Source organism: Furipterus horrens, unplaced genomic scaffold (assembly GCF_987537825.1).
Source record: "Furipterus horrens unplaced genomic scaffold, mFurHor1.1.pri manual_scaffold_17, whole genome shotgun sequence".
Lineage (NCBI taxonomy): Eukaryota > Metazoa > Chordata > Mammalia > Chiroptera > Furipteridae > Furipterus > Furipterus horrens.
The window spans coordinates 67,990,215-68,009,524 of NW_028327187.1; the positions used below are offsets into that span (position 1 = coordinate 67,990,215).

Here is a 19,310-nt window from a genome sequence, read left to right on the forward strand (position 1 = left end):
TAGGGACTCCGGCTCCGGATTTTCTGTCGGGGTTTACTCCCTTAGCCTTTCCCCTGAAGAGGTATGCCGCAAGGCAGCGGAGGTTTTTTGGAGTCAGAGTTTTCCTTCTCTGATGTGCCCTGAATGTAAAGCTCAGGATATTGAATATGATTTGATGTATCCAGCTACATGTATGTTTTTTTGGAAATAAAAACATTTGCCAAATCGAGTTCAGCTTGGTGGTAAGTTATATACATTTAAAATTAATCTAAGTCTTTAGTAATGAATTTTAGACATAAAAGGTTCTTCATCTGGTCCTGCTCCAGATGAAATTATTCCTGTTGGAATAATTAAATGAGACTGTGTTTAGGACAATTAAATTCCAGGGCCAAATTCTCCACTAGTAAAAACAGAGCCTAGGTGCCCTGATAATGTTTTTTATTATCAGAAGAAAAAAATTAAATTGTCTTTGTACTAATACAATCATAAAATATCTTTCTCTTGGAGGAAGGGCCCACAGAAGTCATAGTGTGGCCTGGACCAGAATAAGCCTCAATAAATGAGTTGTTTTATCTTCCTCCTCATTGTTGCTGATATTGGCAAGAATGGGCCACTCCTCCATAGGGTGTGGTATGATGTAATTACAGTGATGAAAATGTTTAATGGGGGTGATATAAGTAGTTGTTAGGAGATTGCTTCAATAATCCAGTCATCAGAAGATAGTTGTTTAAATTAAGATGTTAGCAGTAATGATGGGGAGAAGAAAAAGGATTTTCAAAGATGGAACAATTTCTGGCTTGAGAATATAATCCATTTAGATTTTATTTATTGATATAAGCAATACTATGGGAAAACAGAATTTTGTAACAGAAAAATTAAGTTTGTATTTTTATGATCATTTCAAATAGAAACAAGTATGCAATTGAAGAAAATGAGTCGTAAATTCAGAGGAAAGGATAGAGATATTAATTTGTGATCCTCATTGTAACAATTGCATTTAAATATATGGGCCTAGATGAGAATACCTTAAAATAGGATGTAGAGAAGGAAGGAAGACCTAGAACCAAGGCATGATAAACCCCAAGCATTTCTATTAGAGATCAAGTATCCTTGAAAGAAAATGAGAAAAAAATGACCAGTCTGAAATAAGAAAAACCAGTAGAGAACGGCAGTATTTGAAAATCAAAAGAGAAGGCATTTAAAATTTTTTTTCACAAAATCTATATCACATTTTATAATGAAATATCAATTAACATATATTTTCTTCTGGCTTTTATCAATTTTTTTCACATTGAAAGTAATACATATGGTCACGGTGAAAAAGATGTTAACAGAGAAGGTTGGATGTTAACAGAGGAGTTCATTAGGTTTGGCTGCATGTGGGTTATATATTAACCTTAGTAACCACAGTTTTGGTGGAGTAATAAGTGTAGAAAGCTTTTATGACAACATCAACTATTTTAGAGTCCCATGAGCAGGATATCGGAGCACCCATTATCTACATTCTGTTATACAGTGTCATTGATCTTTTCAATTGTATAGTATGGTTGAGGATAATTGTATTTAATCATTGTTTAATTTGTATGGTCCTGACTGCTAGTAACACTGGGCATCTTTTAATTCATTTGTGTATTCATACAAGAAACATATATCAGTGACATGGCAAAAAAAAATTAAAAGATTCCCTCCCATTTGGGTAGAATACTTATGTTTATTTAATTATCTTTATCTCTTCGTTTGTGAATTTAATCATACACATATTTAAAAATCTCTTCTACTTTTCATTTTCTTACTATTTATTGAATTTTCTTTGTATTCTACAAATATTGTTCTTTTCCTATTTATTGTATGTAATGTAAATGTTTCAGTTTTTCATGTATAAAAGTTTTATAATTTTAGGTATTCAAATATGTTAAATGTTGTCATATTTCATCCTGACATATAACTAAATAACATATAATAAAATATAGTGTGGCACAACACAACATCATACAATGTAATAGAGCATGAGAATACCATGCAAGTGTTTACTTGCTTCCCTCAGCTCAAGAGATAGAATAACATGAAACTATGCATGTGCTCAACCCTCAGAGTATGCACATGTTTTTTTCTCTCCACACCACTATCTTGCATTTTTGCTTACAATTCCTTTGTTCTTTTAAAAATATTTTATTGTTTATGCTACTACAGTTTTCCCAATTTTTATCCCTTTCTACCTTTTCACCTAGCCTGCCTCACACTACCATAGCCTGTCTCCACACAGTTCTCCATGTCCATGGGTCCTTCATATATTAGTCCATAGTTCCTTGACTAATCTCTTCACCTTCTTTCAACCAGTCCCCACTTCTTTCCTCCCTTCTTACAGCTATCAGGTTACTCCATGATGCTATGCCTCTAGTTCTATTTTGATCATTAGTTTATTTTGTTAATTAGATGCCCTGTATAAGTGTGATCATATGGTATTTGTCTTCCACCAACTGGCTTATTTCACTAAGCATAATAGTCTCCAGTTCCATCCACGTTGTCAGAAAAGGTAATAATTCTTTCATTTTCTCTGCTGGGCAGCAATCCATTGTGTAAATGTACCACAATTTTTTAATCCATTCACCTACTGATGAGCATTTAGGCTGTTTCAAGCACTTGGCTACTGTAAATAGCTATGAACATAGGGGTGCATAAATTCTTTTAAATTGGTATTTTTTTAATTCCTTAGGTATATTCTCAACATAGAATAGTTGCATCAAAAGGCAATTCCATTTTTAGTTTTTTGAGGAAATTCCATGCTGTTTTCCACAGTGGCTGCACTGATCTGCATTCTCACCAACAGTGGTTCCCTTTTCTCCACATAATTGCCAGCACTTGTTCGTTGATTTGTTAATGATAGCTATTCTTTTTGGGGGGAGGGGGGTTCACTATTTATTTATGTAAAATTTTACATCTGTGATGCCATCCAGTCGGAAGCTCTTGGACATGATGCTGTTGGCCTTGGCCAGTCAAAGAATGGACTCATCCAACTGGCTTATCTTGTGAATAGCCCTGCACATAGTGTAGGTTTTAAACTAGCAGTTGAACCTGGCTGTCACTTTATCACCCTCCGCCACGTTCATCTGGATGGACGCGTGGCCCTGGCGCCAAAGATGCTGTTGCTGTGGAGCATTTCCACAGCACCTACAGATCCATGAACTTCCCAGTGTCATTCTGTATATTGATAGTGCACCTGCTGCCGCCACCATGAGTACATCTGCAGAGAGAGCAATGATGACCGTTCTGACCAGTGTGAGTTGGTATCTCATGGTGGTTTTAATTTGCATCTACCTGATGGTTAGTCATGTTGAGCATCCTTTCATTTGTCTATGGGACCTCTGAATGTCCTCCGTGAAGAGTCTTTTTAGGTCCTTTACCTATTTTTAAATTGGATTATTTGTCTTTCTGGTGTTGAGTTGTGAGTTCGTTATAAATTCTGGAGATTAAATTCTTGTCCACTGTATTGTGGACAAATATGTTCTCCCATACCGTTGGTTGCTTTTTAATTTCTATGAGTTCCTTTAGCTGTGCGGTTGCTTTTTATTTTTATTTTTAATATGCTTTACAGTAGTCCCTCTATATGTCGCCATTCACTTATCGTGAGCTCACTGTATCGCGGGATTATAAAAATATTATATTTAATTAATTATAGTGGATTTTTCACTATATCGTGGAATTTTGTGGTACTGTATATATATGTTGTTAAAGTTACATAGGTTTAAGGGTGTGGAATAAATATAAGGTTCTTACTTTGTGAGGGGGTCTAGAATGTAATACCCACAATAAGTGAGTAAATACTGTATTGATTATGCTGTTACAGCTGTCCCAATTTCTTTTCCCTCTCTTCCCCTCCACCCAGTGACGCCCTTCCCTCCAGTTGTCCGCCCCCCTTAGTCCATGCCAATTGTTTGTGCATATAGTTCTTCCCAACATCTTCCTATCTACTCCACTCCCTCCTATGATTCTTAATTCCTGTAATATCTCCCTCCCTTTCCCCCTTTACCCCTCCCTGCTGACCTCTCCCCAAAATTTTCCCCTTACCTAGAATTCTTTTCTCACTGTCTTTGCCTACTTAGTTTGGCTTTATTTTAACTCGCTAGCTTCTTTTTTTAAAATTAATTAACATATTTATAGATTTTATTTTTTGGTTTTTCAATTACACTTGTCCCATTTTTCCCCCATTACTCCCCCCCACCCAAACCACCCCTTCTCCCACAATCATATCCCTTCCTGTTATCCATGTCCATGAGTCATTTATACACGTTCGTTGACTAAATCCTTCCCTTACTTATCCCCCTTCTCTCCCTCCACCTCCTCCCTATTGACTGTTATTCTGCTCCTTGTCCTATTTAGTTCATTTGTTTATGTTGCTTTTTAGTTTCCTGTATTAGGTGATATCATATGGTATTTTTCTTTCTTTGCTTGGCTGATTTTACTGAGCATAATTTTCTCTAGTTCCATCCACGTTGTCGCAAATGGCAGGAGTTCCTTCTTTCTCTCTGCTGCATAGTATTCCATTGTGTAAATGTACCACTGTTTTTTGATCCACTCATCTATAAATGGGCACTAGGCTGTTTCCAGCACTTAGCTACAAAAAACAGTGCTGCTATGAACATAGGGGTGTATAAGTTCTTTTGAATTAGTGTTTTAGAATTTTGGGGGCATAATCCTAGCCGTGGAATCGCTGGTTCAAAAAGCAGTTCATTTTTAGTTTTTTGAGGTAATTCCATACTGTTTTCCATAGTGGCTGCACCAGTCGGTATTCCCACCAGCAGTGCAGTAGGATTCTCGTTTCTCCACATCCTCGCCAGCACTTGTTGTTTGTTGATATGTTGATGATGGCCATTCTGACTGGTGTAAAGTGGTATCTCATTGTGGTTTTTATTTGCATCTCTCTGATGACTAGTGTTCTTGAGCATTTTTTCATGTGTCTATGGACCTTCTGTATGTCCTCTTCGGAGAAGTGTTTGTTTGGTTCCTTTGCCCATTTTTAATTGGATTGTCTGTTTTCTTGATGTTGAGTCGTATCAGCTCTTTATATATTTTGGAGAGCAGTACCCTGTCTGAGATAGCATTGGCAAATATGTTTTCCCATATGGTTGGTTTCCCTTTCATCTTGCTGATGTTTTCTTTTGCTGAGCAGAACCTTTTTAGTTTGATGTAGTCCCATTTGTTTATTTTTTCCTTTATTTCTCTTGCCTTAGGAGATGTATCCATGAAGATATTGTTATGTGAGATATCTGAAATTTTTCTGCCCATGTTTTCCTCTAGGACTTTTATGGTGTCATGGCTTACATTTAAGTCTTTGATTCATTTTGAGTTTATTCTCGTGTGTGGTGTAAATTGGTGGTCTAGGTTCATTTTTTTGCACGCCCCTGTCCAGTTCTCCCAGCACCATTTGTTAGAGTCTCTTCTCACTCCATTTTATGTTCCTTCTTTCTTTATCAAATATTAGTTGACCGTATGTTTCTGGATTTATTTCTGGGCTCTCTATTCTGTTCCACTGATCTATATGTCTGTTCTTATGCCAGTACCAGACTTTTGATCACAGTGGCTTTGTAATATTGTTTGATTTCTGGAATTGTGGTTCCTCCTACTGTGTTCTTCTGTTTCAAGATTGCTTTTGCTATTCGGGGTCTTTTTTGGCTCCATATGAGTTTTTGGAGTATTTGTTCTAGGTCTGTGAAATATGTCATTGGTGTTTTAATAGGGATTGCATTGAATTTGTAAATTGCTTTGGATAGTATGGCCATTTTGATGATATTGATCTTCCCATCCAAGAGCATGGTATTTTCTTCCATTTATTTGTATCTTCCTTAATTTCTTTCTTCAATATTACATAATTTTCAGAGTACACATCTTTTATCTCTTTGGTTAAGTTTAATCCCAGGTACTTTATTTCTCTTGTTGCTATAGTAAATGGTATTTTCTTTTTTGTCTCTGTCTCTGATATTTTATTGTTGGTATACAGAAATGCCTTAGATTTCTGTATATTTATTTTGTACCCTGCTATTTAGTCAAATTCACTTATTATATCGAGTAGTCTTTTAGTGGAGTTTATAGGGTTTTCTGGGTATACTATCATGTCATCTGCATATAATAGTGTTATTCCTTCTTTCCCTATTTGGATGCCTTTTATTTCTTTGTCTTGTCTGATTGCTATGGCTAGGACTTCCAACACTATGTTCAATAGGTGTAGAGAGAATACATACCCTTGTCTTGTTCCTAATCTCAGGGGGAATGCTTTCAGTTTTTGTCCATTGAGTATGATGTTGGCTTCATGTTTCTCATATACAGTTTTAATGATGTTAAGGTATGCTCCCTCTATTCCCATTTTTCTGAGTGTTTTCATCATAAATGGGTGTTTTACTTTATTAAATGCTTTTTCTGCATCTATTGATATAATCATGTGATTTTTTTTCTTTCATTTTCTTTAGGTGATGTATATATTTATTGATTTGCGAATATTAAACCATCCTTGCATCCCTGGGATGAATCCCACTTGATCGTGGTGAACTCCGTAAATTCTGTTGTTGGTTGTTGTGATATAGGTTTCATTTTAATGTTTATAGTTTTACCCTCTTTCTCCTAAACAAGTCCCTTTAACATTTCATATAATGGTGGTTTCAATCTGATGAACTCCTTCAGTTTTACTTTGTCCTGGAAACACTTTCTCTGCCCTTCTATTCTGAATGATAGCTTTACTGGATAGAGTAATTGTGGTTGTAGGTTTTAGCTTTTCATTACTTTGAATATTTTTTGCTAGTCCCTTCTTGCTTGCAGAGTTTCTTTTGAGAAATCAGCTAATAGTCTTATTGGGACCCCTTTGTACGTAATTCTCTTCTACTCTCTTGCTGCTTTTAAGATTCTCTCTTTATCCTTAATTTTTTAATTCTTTTATTCTTTTTTTTTTCCTTAATTTTTGACATTTTCATTATAATGTGTCTTGTTGTGGTTCTCCCTGGGTCCAGTTTTGTTTTTTGTTGTTGTTGTTTTTTGTTTTTGTTTTTGTTATTATTTTTTTTTTTTTTTGGAACTCTATGCGCTTCCTGGACCTGTAAGTCTATTTCCTTCCCCAAGTTATGGAAGGTCTGCTTCACTATTTTTTCACATAAGTTTTCAATTTCTAATTCTTCTTCACCTTCTGGCAACCCTATGATTTGGATGTTGGCCCGCTTATAGCTGTCCGATTGCTTTCTTAGCCTCTCCTCATTTACCTCACTTCTCATTTCCTCTGCCTGCACAGGTTGACTACCTGTTCCTACCCTATGTTTCGATTTGTTGATTTAATCCCTAGTTTTCTTTCTGTCACCACTAGTTTTGTATGATTTTTTGTTCATTTCAGCGGACTAGCCTTCATTCTTTTCCTGTCTTGCTTGAGGTCTACTGTTAGGTCTGTAAGCTTTCTTATAACCAAAGCTCTGAACTGTGCCTCAGAAAGATTTTCTATCTGCCGCTTTGTTAGATTAGATATTTGCTGGCTGGTCAGCTGCGTCGCAGAGGTCTCTATCATGATCTGTGCCATCCTGACAGTTTTGTGTTTCCCTTTGCTTCCTGGGCGGGGCTGTCACAACTTCTACACTATAGCAGGCAGAGCTCTGTGCACTCATCACTACCTAGTGACTCTTCTCACCACACTGTGGCATTTTGTGTGGGGGTGTGGGTCCAAGATGGATTACTGCTGTTCACTCTCCACTGAGAGCCCGAGAGCCTCCTCCTCCATCCACACCCCTCTGGGCCTCACAGTCCAAGGCAATGGCGGTCTGCCTTCCCCAGCATTGGAATCACAAGCTGACAGGTCTGGCCTGCAGCTGGAGATTCTACCCAGGTGCTTCTCACCTCCCCTTAAATACAGGTGTCTGTGCTTACCACTGTTGTGCCACCGTTGCCACTTTTGCCACAGCCAGCACAGCTTGACCTCTCCACCCCAAATTCACCTTCCTGCCTGTCTGGATGAGCACCAGTTTTTATAACTTCATATGTTGGTTATTTATGGTTTTGCAGTAGTTGTATTTCTTCTTAGTTGTGGAGTGAGACGGAGTGTGTCAGTTTAGGCCTCCATCTTGGCCGGAAGTCTCCTGTGTGTGTTTGCCTCTGTGTCTTAGGGAGAGCTGTCACTCCTGTTATGTTGTAAGGGGCAGATCTGCAGTTGCTTTTTAGATTGATATAGGCCCATTTGTTTATTTTTTCCTTTATTTTCCTTGCCCTAGAAGGTATATTAACAAAAATATTGCTTCATGGGATATCTGAAAATTTTCTGCATTTTTCTCTATAACATTTATGGTGTCACGCCTTACATTTAAGTCTTTTATCCAATTGAGTTTATTCTGCTTTATGGTCTAAGTTGGTGGTCTAATTTCATTTTTTTGCACGTCCCTGTCCAGTTCTTCCAGCGCCACTTGTTGAAGAGGCTCTTCTCACTCCATTTTATGTTCTTTCTCCCTTTGTCAAATACTAGTTGACCATATAGACCTGGGTTTATTTTTGAGCTCTCTATTCTGTTCCATTGATCCATGTGTTGGTTCTTATGCAAGGTTCAGACTGTTTTGATTACAATGACCTTTTATTATAGTTTGCTATCAGGTATTGTGACCCCTCCACCTTTGTTCTTCTTTCTCAAGCTTGCTGAGGCTATTTGAGGTCTTTTATCATTCCATATACATATTTTGGAAAACTGTTTTAGATCTGTGAAATGTGCCATTGTCATTTTAATAAGAATTGCATTTATTCTATAGATTGCTTTGAGTAGTTCGGACATTTTATTGATGTTAATTATTACAACCAATGAACATAGTATATGCTTCCATTTATTGATGTCTTCCTTAATATTTTTCTTCAGTGTTCCAAGTATAGGCCTTTTATCTCTTTGGGTAAATTTATTCCTAGGTACATTATTTTTTGTTGTTGTTGCTATAGTGTATTAGATGTTTTCTTAGTTTCTCTTTCTGATAGTTCACTGTTGATATACAAAAATGCCATTGACTTTCAATCTTGCTGCTTTGCCAAATTCTCTTATTAGGTTGAGTAATATTTTGGTGGAGCCTATAGGGTTTTCTATGTACTCTATCATTGTCTGTGAATAATGACAATTTTACTTCCTCCTTTCCAATTTAAATGCATTTTATATCTTCTTCTTCTCTGATCTCTGTGGATATGACTTCCAGAACTATATTAAATGAGAGTGGTGAAAGTGGACAACATTGTCTTGTTCCTGATCATAAGAAAACACATCCATTTTTTTCCCCATTGAGTATGATTTGGCAGTAGATTTTTCATATATGGCCTTTATTATATTGAGATATACTCCCTCTAATCCCACTTTGCTGAGTGTTTTTATCATAAATGTGTGCTGGATTTTATCAAATGCCTTTCCAGAATCTATTAATATGATCATGTGTTTTTAGTCCTTTATTTTGTTTATATGAAGTATTACACATAATCAGTTGCCAATATTGTACCATCCTTGCATCCTTGGAGTAAATCTCACTTGATCATGGTGTATGACTTTTTAAAATGTACTGTTATATCTGTTTTTCTAATATTTTGTCAGATATTTTGGCTTATAATTTTCTTTCTTTGTTGTGTCTTTACCCAGTTCTGGAATTATGATAATACTGGCTTCATAAAGAGAGTTTGGGAGTTGTTCCTCCAACTGAATTTTTTTGCAATAGTTTGCGAAGGGTATGTATTCTCTGAATGTTTGATGAATTTTACCTGTGAAACCCTCTGGTCCAGGGCTTCTATGTGCAGGAATTTTTGGATTACTTCTGCAATTTTGCTAGTTGTTATTGATCCATTCAGGTTTTCTGCTTCTTCCTGGTTAAGTTTTGGAAGATTTGTGTTTCTAAAAATATATCCATTTTAGTCAGGTTGTCCAACTTTTTTTTTGGCATAGAGTTGTTCATAGTAATTTCTTTCAATTCTTTGTATTTCAGTGTTATCAATTGTTACCTCTCCTCTTTCTTGATAAGTCTGGTTAAAAGTTTGTCAATTCTGTTTATATTTTCAAAGAAAAAGTTTCTGGATTCATTGAGCATTTGGGTTCTTTATTTTTAGTCTTTTGTCATTTAATTCTGCTCTGATCTTGATTTTTTCCTTCCTCCTACTTGCTTTGGTCTTTCTTTGTTATTTTTCCTCTAGTTCTTGTAGATATAAGGTTAAGCTTCTTATTTGAGATCTTTCTTTTCTTTAAGTATATTTTATTGATTATGATGTTACAGTAGTCCCATATTTTTTCACTTTGCATTCCTGAACATAGTACTCCCCATCCCTCTAGCAATCTCACCTCCCTAAGTGGATGTCCATGAGTTGTGCATATAAGTTCTGTGGCTTCACCCTTTCCTATATTATTCTTAATTTCTCCCAATTTTGTACCAATCAATTACGCTTCTTAATCCCTGCATCATTTCCCAATTTCCCCCCTCCCCCCTTTCAGCTGATAACCCTCCAAATGATCTCCATGCTTATGATTCTGTTCCTATTCTGGTTTTCTTAGTTGAATATTGTTTTTCATTTTTAGACTCAGTTGTTGTTAGTTGTGAGATGTTGGTCATTTTAATGTTCATAGTTTTCATCTTCTTTTTCTTAAATAAATCCGTTTAACATTTCATATAATAATGGTTTGGTGATGATAAACTCCTTTAGCTTTACCTTGTCTGGGAAGCATTTTGTCTGCCCTTCCATTCTAAATGATAGCTTTGTTGGATAGAGTAATCTTGGTTGTAGGTCCTTCCTTTTTATTACTTTGAATACTTCTTGCCAGTCCCTTCTTGTCTGCTAAGTTTTTTTAAGGAAATCAACTGATAGTCTTATAGGAACTTCTGTAGGTAACTTTCTGCTTTTCTCTTGCTGCTTTTAAGATTCTCCTTTATCTTGAACCTTTGGCATTTTAATTATAATGTGTCTTGGTGTGGTCCTCTTTGGGTCTAGCTTGTTTGGGACTCTCTGTGCTTCCTAGATCTGTATGTTTATTTCCTTCACCAAATTTGAGAAATTTTCCTTCATTGTTTTTCAACATAAGCTTCAATTTCTTGCTCTCCCTCTTCTCCTTCTGGGACCCCTATGTTTCAGATGTTGGCACACTTAGAGTTGTCCGATAGATTCCTAGGCTTCTCCTCATTCTTTTTTTCAAATCTTGTTTTCTCAGTCTGTACTGGTTAACTGTTTTTTTCTTCTTCGTGTTCCAATTCATTGATTTGAACCCTGGTTTCTTACTCTTCACCATTGGTTTTATGTGGATTTTTCTTCATTTCATTTCGCGTAGCCTTCACTTCTTCCCTTATGCATTTGCCATAGTTAAGTATATCTGTCAATCCTGTGAGCATTTTTATCACCCGTGTTTTGAACTCTACATCCGTTAGGTTGGCTATCTCCTCGTTGTTTAGTTCTCCCACTGTAACCTTGTTCCATTTCCTCTTTTGGGCCATACTTCTCTGTCTCCTTATCTTGAGAGGCTCTTGTGTTTGTTTGCGTCTGTGTCTTAGGTAGAGCTGTCATACCTGTTATGTTGCAAAAGGCAGAGCCTTAGGTATTCATCAGTATGGGGCGATCCATTTCACCATGTTGTGGCGCTCTATGTGGGGGAGGTGTCTGAGAGGGAACAGTGCCACTAGCTCAACAGTTGCCCCTTTTCCAGGCACTTCTCTCACTTACATATGGGAGTGTTTCCTATCTAGTTGTTGCCCTGGCCATCATTCTCAGAGTGGTTTGGCCCGTGGATGTTCTAGGACCGTGGGAGCCCTCTAAACAAGCAGACCCTAGTGATAGACTGGCAGTTTCCTCCTCCACCCCAATCCCTACTGGTTTTCACAGTCAGAAGCAATGAGGCCTTTCTTTTCCTTGGCTCTGGAACTGTGAGCTGTGTGGTCTGGTCTGGTGCTTGGAGCACTCCCCAGGTGTTCCTCCCTACTTTTTAAAATGTGTGACTGTGCTTTCCACTGACCTGTCACTGCTGCTGCTGCCGCCACCACACTGCATCCTCTCCACACCAGCTCCGCCCCTCCTACCTGTCTGGATGAGTATTTTTTCTTTATATTTTTGTTTACTGGACTTCCATACAGCTTTATTTTCTGGAACTTCTGGTTGTCGCTAGTTTTGAGGTAGTTTTGTTCATTCTTAGTTGTGGAGGGGGAAGCAACATGTCTGTCTAGGCCTCCATCTTGGCCAGAAGTCTCTTACTTGAGATTTTTCTATATTCTTTAGGTAGGCCTGTAATGTAACAAACTTCCCTCTCAGGACAACTTTCACTGTGTCTCTTATGTTTGGAGTTATTGTGTGTTAATTTTCATTTCTTTCTAGATATTTTGATTTCTTCATTGTTATTATTTTTAACCTATTTTATAACATGTTATTTAGGGTTCATGTATTTTAATGTTTTTGAGTTTTTTTTTTCTTGAGATTGGTTTCAAATCATGTGATCTGAGTAGATGCTTAATATAATTTCAGTTTTCTTCAATATGTTAAGGCTTGTTTGGTGTCCTACCATGTAGTCTGTTTTTCAAAAAGATTTATGTGTATTTGAGTAGAATATACATTTAGCTTTTGGGGATGAAATGTTCTGTAAATATCAATTAAATCTATTTGATCTAGAGTGTCATTCACTGCTTCAATATCCTTGTTGATGCCTTGTTGGAAGATCTATTTATTGTTGACAGCGGGGTACTAAAATCCTCTACAATGATTGGATTGTTATACTTCTCTTTTTGAAGTCCTCCAAGATTTTCTTTTTATACTTATATGTTCCTATATTCAGTGCATATATGTTTACTAGGGTTATAGCCTCTTGTTGTAATACTCCCTTAAGTATTATCTAGTGACCTTCTTTGTCTCTTGTTATGGCCTTTGGTTTGAAGTAAATTTTTCTAAGTATTGCCACCCCAGTTTTTTTTTTTTAATGTCCATTTGCATAGAATACTTTTTCTGTTCCTTCATTTTTAGCCTGTGTAAATCTTTTGTTCTGATGTGGAAGTCTTGGAAACAGCATAAATGCAAGTCTTTTTTTTTTTTTTTTAATTTTATTTTTATTGTTTTTCTTTTACAATTGTCCCACTTTTTCCCACATTGCTACCCCCAACCCAGCCCACCCTTTCTCCCACGGTCCATCTCGACTCTGTTGTCCATATTCATAGGTTATTTATATTAGTTTCTTTGCTAAACCCTTCCCCTACTTACACCCTTCCCTTCCTGCCCCCTCCCCCGTGATAACAGTTACTCTGTTTCTTACTCAATTTTGTTCATTTATTTGTGTTGTTCATTAGTTTCCTGTATTCGGTGATAGCATATGGTATTTTTTTTTTCATTGCCTGGCTTATTTAACTAAGCATAATTCTCTCTAGTTCCTTCCATGTTGTCGCAAATGGCAGGAGTTTCTTCTATCTTTCTTATGCATAGTATTGCATTGTGTAAATGTACCACAAATTTTAATCCACTCATCTATAGATGGTCACTTGGGTTGTTTCCAGCACTTGGCTATTGTAAACAGTGCTTCTATGAACATAGGGGTGCATAAGTTCTTTTGAATTGGGGATTCAGGATTCTTAAGGTATAATCATAGTAGTGGAATCACTGGTTCAAAAGGCAGTTCTATTTTTAGTTTCTTAAAGAAATTCCATACTGTTTTTCTTAGTGGCTGCACCAGTCTGCATTCCCACCAGCAGTGCACTAGGGTTCCTGTTTTTCCACATCTTCACCAGCACTTGTTGTTTGTTGATTTGTTGATGATGGGCATTCTGACTGGTGTAAAGTGGTATCTCATTGTGGTTATTATTGGCATCTTTCTGATGGCTAGTGATGTTGACCATTTTTTCATATGCCTCTGGACTCTCTGTACATCTTCTTAGGAGAGGTGTTTGTTCAGGTCCTTTGCCCATTTTTTTAACTGGGCTGTCTGTCTTCTTGGTGTTGAGATGTGTAAGTTCTTTATATATCTCGGAGATCAATCCCTTATCTGATGTATCATTGGTAGATATGTTTTCCCTCATAGTTGGTTCCCTTTTCATCTTGCTGATGTTTTCTTTTGTTGAACAGAAAATCTTTAGTTTGATGTAGTCCCATTTGTTTATTTTTTCCTTTATTTACTTTGCCTTAGGAGATGTATCAGTGAAAATATTGTTTAGTGGTATATCTGAAATCTTCCTGCCTATGTTTTCCTCTAGGATTTTTATGGTATCACATCTTACATTTAAATCTTTGATCCATCTTGAATTTATTCTAGTGTGTAGCGTAAGTTGGTGGTCTAGTTTCATTTTTTTGCACATCCCTGTCCAGTTCTCCCAGCACCATTTGTTGAAGAGACTCTTCTCATTCTATTTTATGTTTCTTCCCCCTTTGTCAAAGATTAGTTGACCATAGAAGCCTGGGTTTATTTCTGGACTCTCTACTCTGTTCCATTGACCTATATGTTTCTTCTTATGCCCGTACCAGACTGTTTTGATTACAGTGGCCTTGTAGTATAATTTGATATCAGGTATTGTGAGTCCTCCTATTGTGTTCTTTTGTCTCAAAATTGCTGTTGTTATTTGAGCTCTTTTTTGGTTCCATATAAATTTTTGAAGTACTTGTTCTAGGTCTGTGAAATACGTTGCTGGTATTTTAATAGGGATTGTATTGGATTTTTAATTTGCTTTGAGCAGTATGGACATTTTAATGATGTTGATTATTCACATCCATGAACATGGTATATGCTTCCACTTATTTGTATCTTCCTTAACTTCTTTCTTCAGGGTTATGTAGTTTTCTGAGTACAGGTCTTTTACTTCTTTGGTTAAATTTATCTTGAGGTACTTTATTTTCCTTGTTCCTATAATAAATGGGATATTTTTTCTAGTTTCTATCTCTAATATTTTATTGTTGGTGTATAGAAATGCCATAAATTTCTAAATATTGACTTTGAGCTCTGCTATTTTGCCAAATTCACTTAATAGGTCGAGTAGTTTTTTGGTAGATTCTATAGGGAGTCTTTCTGATGGAGTCTATGTTTACTACTATGTCATCTGCAAATAGTTACAGTTTTACTTCTTCTTTTCCAATGTGGATGCCTATTATTTATTTATTTATTTTTGTTTGATTCTATGTTGAATAGAAGTGGAGAGAGTGGACATCCTCGTCTTGTTCCTGATTTCAGGGAGAATGCTTTCAGTTTTTGTCAATTGAGTATGATGTTGGCTTCGAGTTTCTCATTTATGGCCTTTATTATGTTGAGGTATGCTCCCTTTATTCCCATTTTGCTGAGTGTTTACATCATAAATGGGTGTTGTACTTTATCAGATGCCTTTTCAGCATCTAGTGATATGATCATGTGGTTTTTTTCTTTCATTTTGTTTATGTGGTGTATTATATTTATTGATTTGCAAATATTAAACTATCCTTGCATCTCTGGGATGAATCCCACTTGATCATAATATATGATCTTTTTAATGTGTTGCTGGCTCTGGTTTGCCAATATTTTGTTGAGGATTTTAACATCTATGTTCATCAGTGATATTGGCCTGTAGTTTTATTTTTTTGTTGTGTCTTGACGTGGTTTTGCAATTAGGGTAATACTGGTTTCATAGAAGGAATTTGGGATTTTTCCCTCTTCTTGGATTTTTTGGAATAGTTTGAGGAGGACAGGAGTTACTTCTTCCATAAATGTTTTGTAAAATTTGCCTGTGAAGCCATCCAGTCCAGGGATTTAGTGTACTGGGAGTTCTTTGATTATTGTTTCAATTTTACTCGTTGTTATTGGTTTGTTCGGGCTTTCTGCTTCTTCTTGATTTAGTTTTTGGATATTATATGTTTCTAGAAATTTGTTCATTTTATCTGGGTTGTCAGGTTTCTTGTCATAGACTTGTTTGTAGTAATTTCTTAAAATCCTTTGTATTTCTGTGATATCAGTCATGATATCTACTTTTTCGTTTCTGATTTTGTTTATTTGGGTTTTTTCTCTTCTTTTCTTGGTGAGCCTAGCTAAAGTTTTCTTTATCTTTTCAAAGAACCAGATCCTACTTATGTTGATCTTTTGATTGTTTGTTTAGTCTCTATGTCATTTAATTCTCCTCTGATCTTAATGTTTTCCTTTCTCCTACTTGCTCTGGGCTTTGTTTGTTGTTGTTGTCTTAGTTTTTGTAGCTCAAGGGTTAGATTTTTTATTTTAAATTTTTGTATCCTTTTTAGGTAGGCCTGTATTGCTATGAACTTTCCTCTCAGGACTGCTTTTGCTGTATTCCTTATGTTTGGAGCTGTTGTATGTTCATTATCATTTGTTTACAGAAACTTTTTGATTTCTTCCTTGATGTCATTGTTAACCCATCCATTATTTAATAGCATGTTATTCATTCTCCATGAGTTTGAATGTTTTTGATTTTTTTCCTTGAGATTGCTTTCTAGTTTCAGGGCATTGTGATCTGAGAAGATTCTTGATATAACTTCAATTTTCTTGAATTTGTTGAGGCTTGTTTTGTGTCCTATCATGTGGTCTATCTTTGAAAATGTTCCATGTGCATTTGAAAAGAATGTATATTTTGCTTCTTTGGGGAGAAAAGTTCTATATATATGAATTAAGTCCATTTTTTCTAGAGTATTTTTTAATGCCTCAATATCCTTCGTGTTTCTTGCTTTGAAGATCTGTCCATTGTTGACAGTGTGGTATTATAGTCCCCTACTATGAGTGTGTTGCTCTTGATATATTTTTTGTAGTTTTCCAATATTTTCCTTATATATTTTGGTGCACCTATGTTGGGTGCATATATGTTTATGAGGGTTATATCTTCTTGATGGTAGTTCTCTTAAGTATTATAAAATGTCCTTTGCTGTGAAATCTGTTTTGTCTGATATAAGTATTGGTACCCCAGTTTTTTTCATGTCTATTTGCTTGGAGTATTTTTTTTCATCCTTTCACTTTCAGTCTGTGTATATCTTTTGTTTTGAGTTGTGTCTCTTGAAGACAACATATATGTGGGTCTTGTTTTAGTATCCATTCTGCTACCTTATGTCCTTTGATTGAAGCATTTAATCTATTTACATTTAAGGTTATTACTGACAGGTATTTATTCATTTCCCTTTGTACCTGTGTTCTTCTCCCTCTCTCTTCTTCTTTTTCTTAAAGCATTCCTTTAGCATGTCTTGCAATGCTGGTTTGGCGAAGATGTATTCTTTAAGTTTTCCTTTGTCTGGGATACTCCTTATTTCACCTTCTGTTTTGAAGGAAAGCCTTGCTGGGTAGAGTATTCTTGGTTGTAGGCCTTTGTTTTTCATTGCTTGAAATATTTCTTACCATATCCTTCTGGCTTTTATTGTTCCTGTTGAGAAATTTTTTGATAGCCTTATCAGAGCTCCCTTGTATATTATTTGCTGTTTTTCTCTTCCTGCTTTTAGGATTCTCTCTTTGTCTTTGAATGTTGCCATTTTAATTTTGATGTGCCTTGGTGTAGGCCTTTTTGGATTCATATTCATTGGGACTCTCTGTGTTTTCTGGACTTATATGACTTTTTCTCTCATGAAGTTAGGAAAATTTTTTGTCATTACTTTTTCTATCAGAGTTTCTATCCTTTCCTTCTCTTCTTCTCCTTCTTATATCCCTATGATTCCAATGTTGTTTCATCTCATGTTGTTCTGGAGTTCTCTTAAAGCCTCTTCACTCTTTTTTAGTCTTTTTCATTTTTTTTCATTGTCTGGGAATTTTTTTCTATGTTGTTCTCTAAGTCTCTAATCAAGTCCTCTGCTTTGTGTAGCCTGGTTTTGATTGATTCTACTGCGTTCTTCAGTTCATAAATTGTACTCTTCATTTCTTCCTGGTTCTTGTTGATAGTTTCTATGTCTTTTTTTATGCTGGTGTAGTTTTTAGTAAGTTCCTTATAGCTTCCCTGGAGCTCTTTATAGTTCCCCTGGAATTCGTTATAGTTTTTTTGAGTTTGTAGTGTCATTGAGCTTCCTCATTACTATTATTTTGAATTCCATGTCTGATAGCTTTCTCGCTTCTATGTCGTCTATCCTTCCATCTGGGAATCCTTTTTTCTTTTTGATGGAGTGTTGTTTCTGTTTGGTGGGGTGTAATTCCGCCTCCCCATTTTGGGCACTGGTCTTGTTTCTGCTTCTCAGATTTATCTGCTTTTATTTTCTGCCTTTATGGTGTGAACTTCTTGTATACAGTTGTTGAGCTGCTGTCTCCAGTTGACATCACTTGGAGGGGAGCAGTCTGCTTAAGTGATTTCTCCCGTAGCACTTGGATGCTTCTATACTGGGACTTAGTCCACTGCTCTCCCAGCTGTTTCTCAAGAGCCAGCACCTAAAACTTACTACAAAGTGTTTCTAGTTCATTTCACTGTCCTTTGTCCTCAGCCAGAGACGAATGCATTCCCTCATGAAGGCCACGGGTGAAATGACCCATTGCGCTCCAGGGTCGGTGGGTCCAAGGCAGACTGATTGCTCTCCTGTTCCGGTGGAGGGGGAGGTCTCTACTTGCCGGTGGTTGGGTTTTTTGTTGGTCTGTTTGGGTGGGTCGTGTTTTGGTTTCACGTCCATTTGGTCGGGTCCGCATGGTACCTGTGCCCATGTGTGGCGGCTGGTGAGTTGGTTTTGTGTCCGTTGAGGCCGTGCCACAATCACTTGTGTGCGTTGGCAGTGGGCTCCTATGTGTGGTGGCCGGCCCACTTGTCTTGTGCCCACTGGGGCGTGCCCGGGTGGCACCTGGGTGCAGTGGCTGGCACGTTGGTTTGGCGCCTATTGAGGTGGGCCAGAGATTCCTGGGCACGACGGAAGTGGTGTACTACTGCGAGTGGTGTTGTGCACTCTAGCCTCGCACCCGCTGGGTCGTGCACCCAGGTGACACCCGTACTCAGTGGCTGGCGTGTTCGTTTGGTGCCTCTTGGAACAGGCATTCGTTTGGTGCCTATTGGAGCAGGCCGGGGTGCTTGCTCACGGTGGCCTGTGTGCTAGCCTTGTGCCTGCGGAGCCATGTCCAGGGAGTTGGATTTTTGCCCACTGGGGCAGGACCCCAGACACCTGTGCACAGTGGATGTAGGCAGCTGTGAGCTGCGGCTGTCTGCTCTTCTTGCGCCCTCTGGGGTGTGCACGGGTAGCGCCTGGGCAATAAGCAGGCGAGTTGGTTTGGCGCTTATTGGGGCAGGCCAGGGGTGCCTGTGGATGGAGGCTTGCATGCCCAGTGAGTTGATTTTGCGCCCGTTAGGGTGGGGCCGCAGGCAGCTGAGCACGGCAGAGATGGGTGTCTGTGCCTGGCAGCTGGCTCATGGATTTTGTGCCTGTTGTGGCGGGCCTGAGGGGCAACTGGGCTCCACGGCTGGCGAGTTGGTTGCACACCTGGGCTGGCAGAC

General features: G+C 37.4%; 1 pseudogene; it reads right to left on the bottom strand.

Moving 5' to 3' along the window:
* Window positions 1-2,891: 2,891 nt before the first annotated feature.
* LOC149991157 (small ribosomal subunit protein eS21 pseudogene) lies at window positions 2,892-18,501 on the bottom strand (annotated as a pseudogene).
* Between the last annotated feature and the right edge of the window lie 809 nt (window positions 18,502-19,310).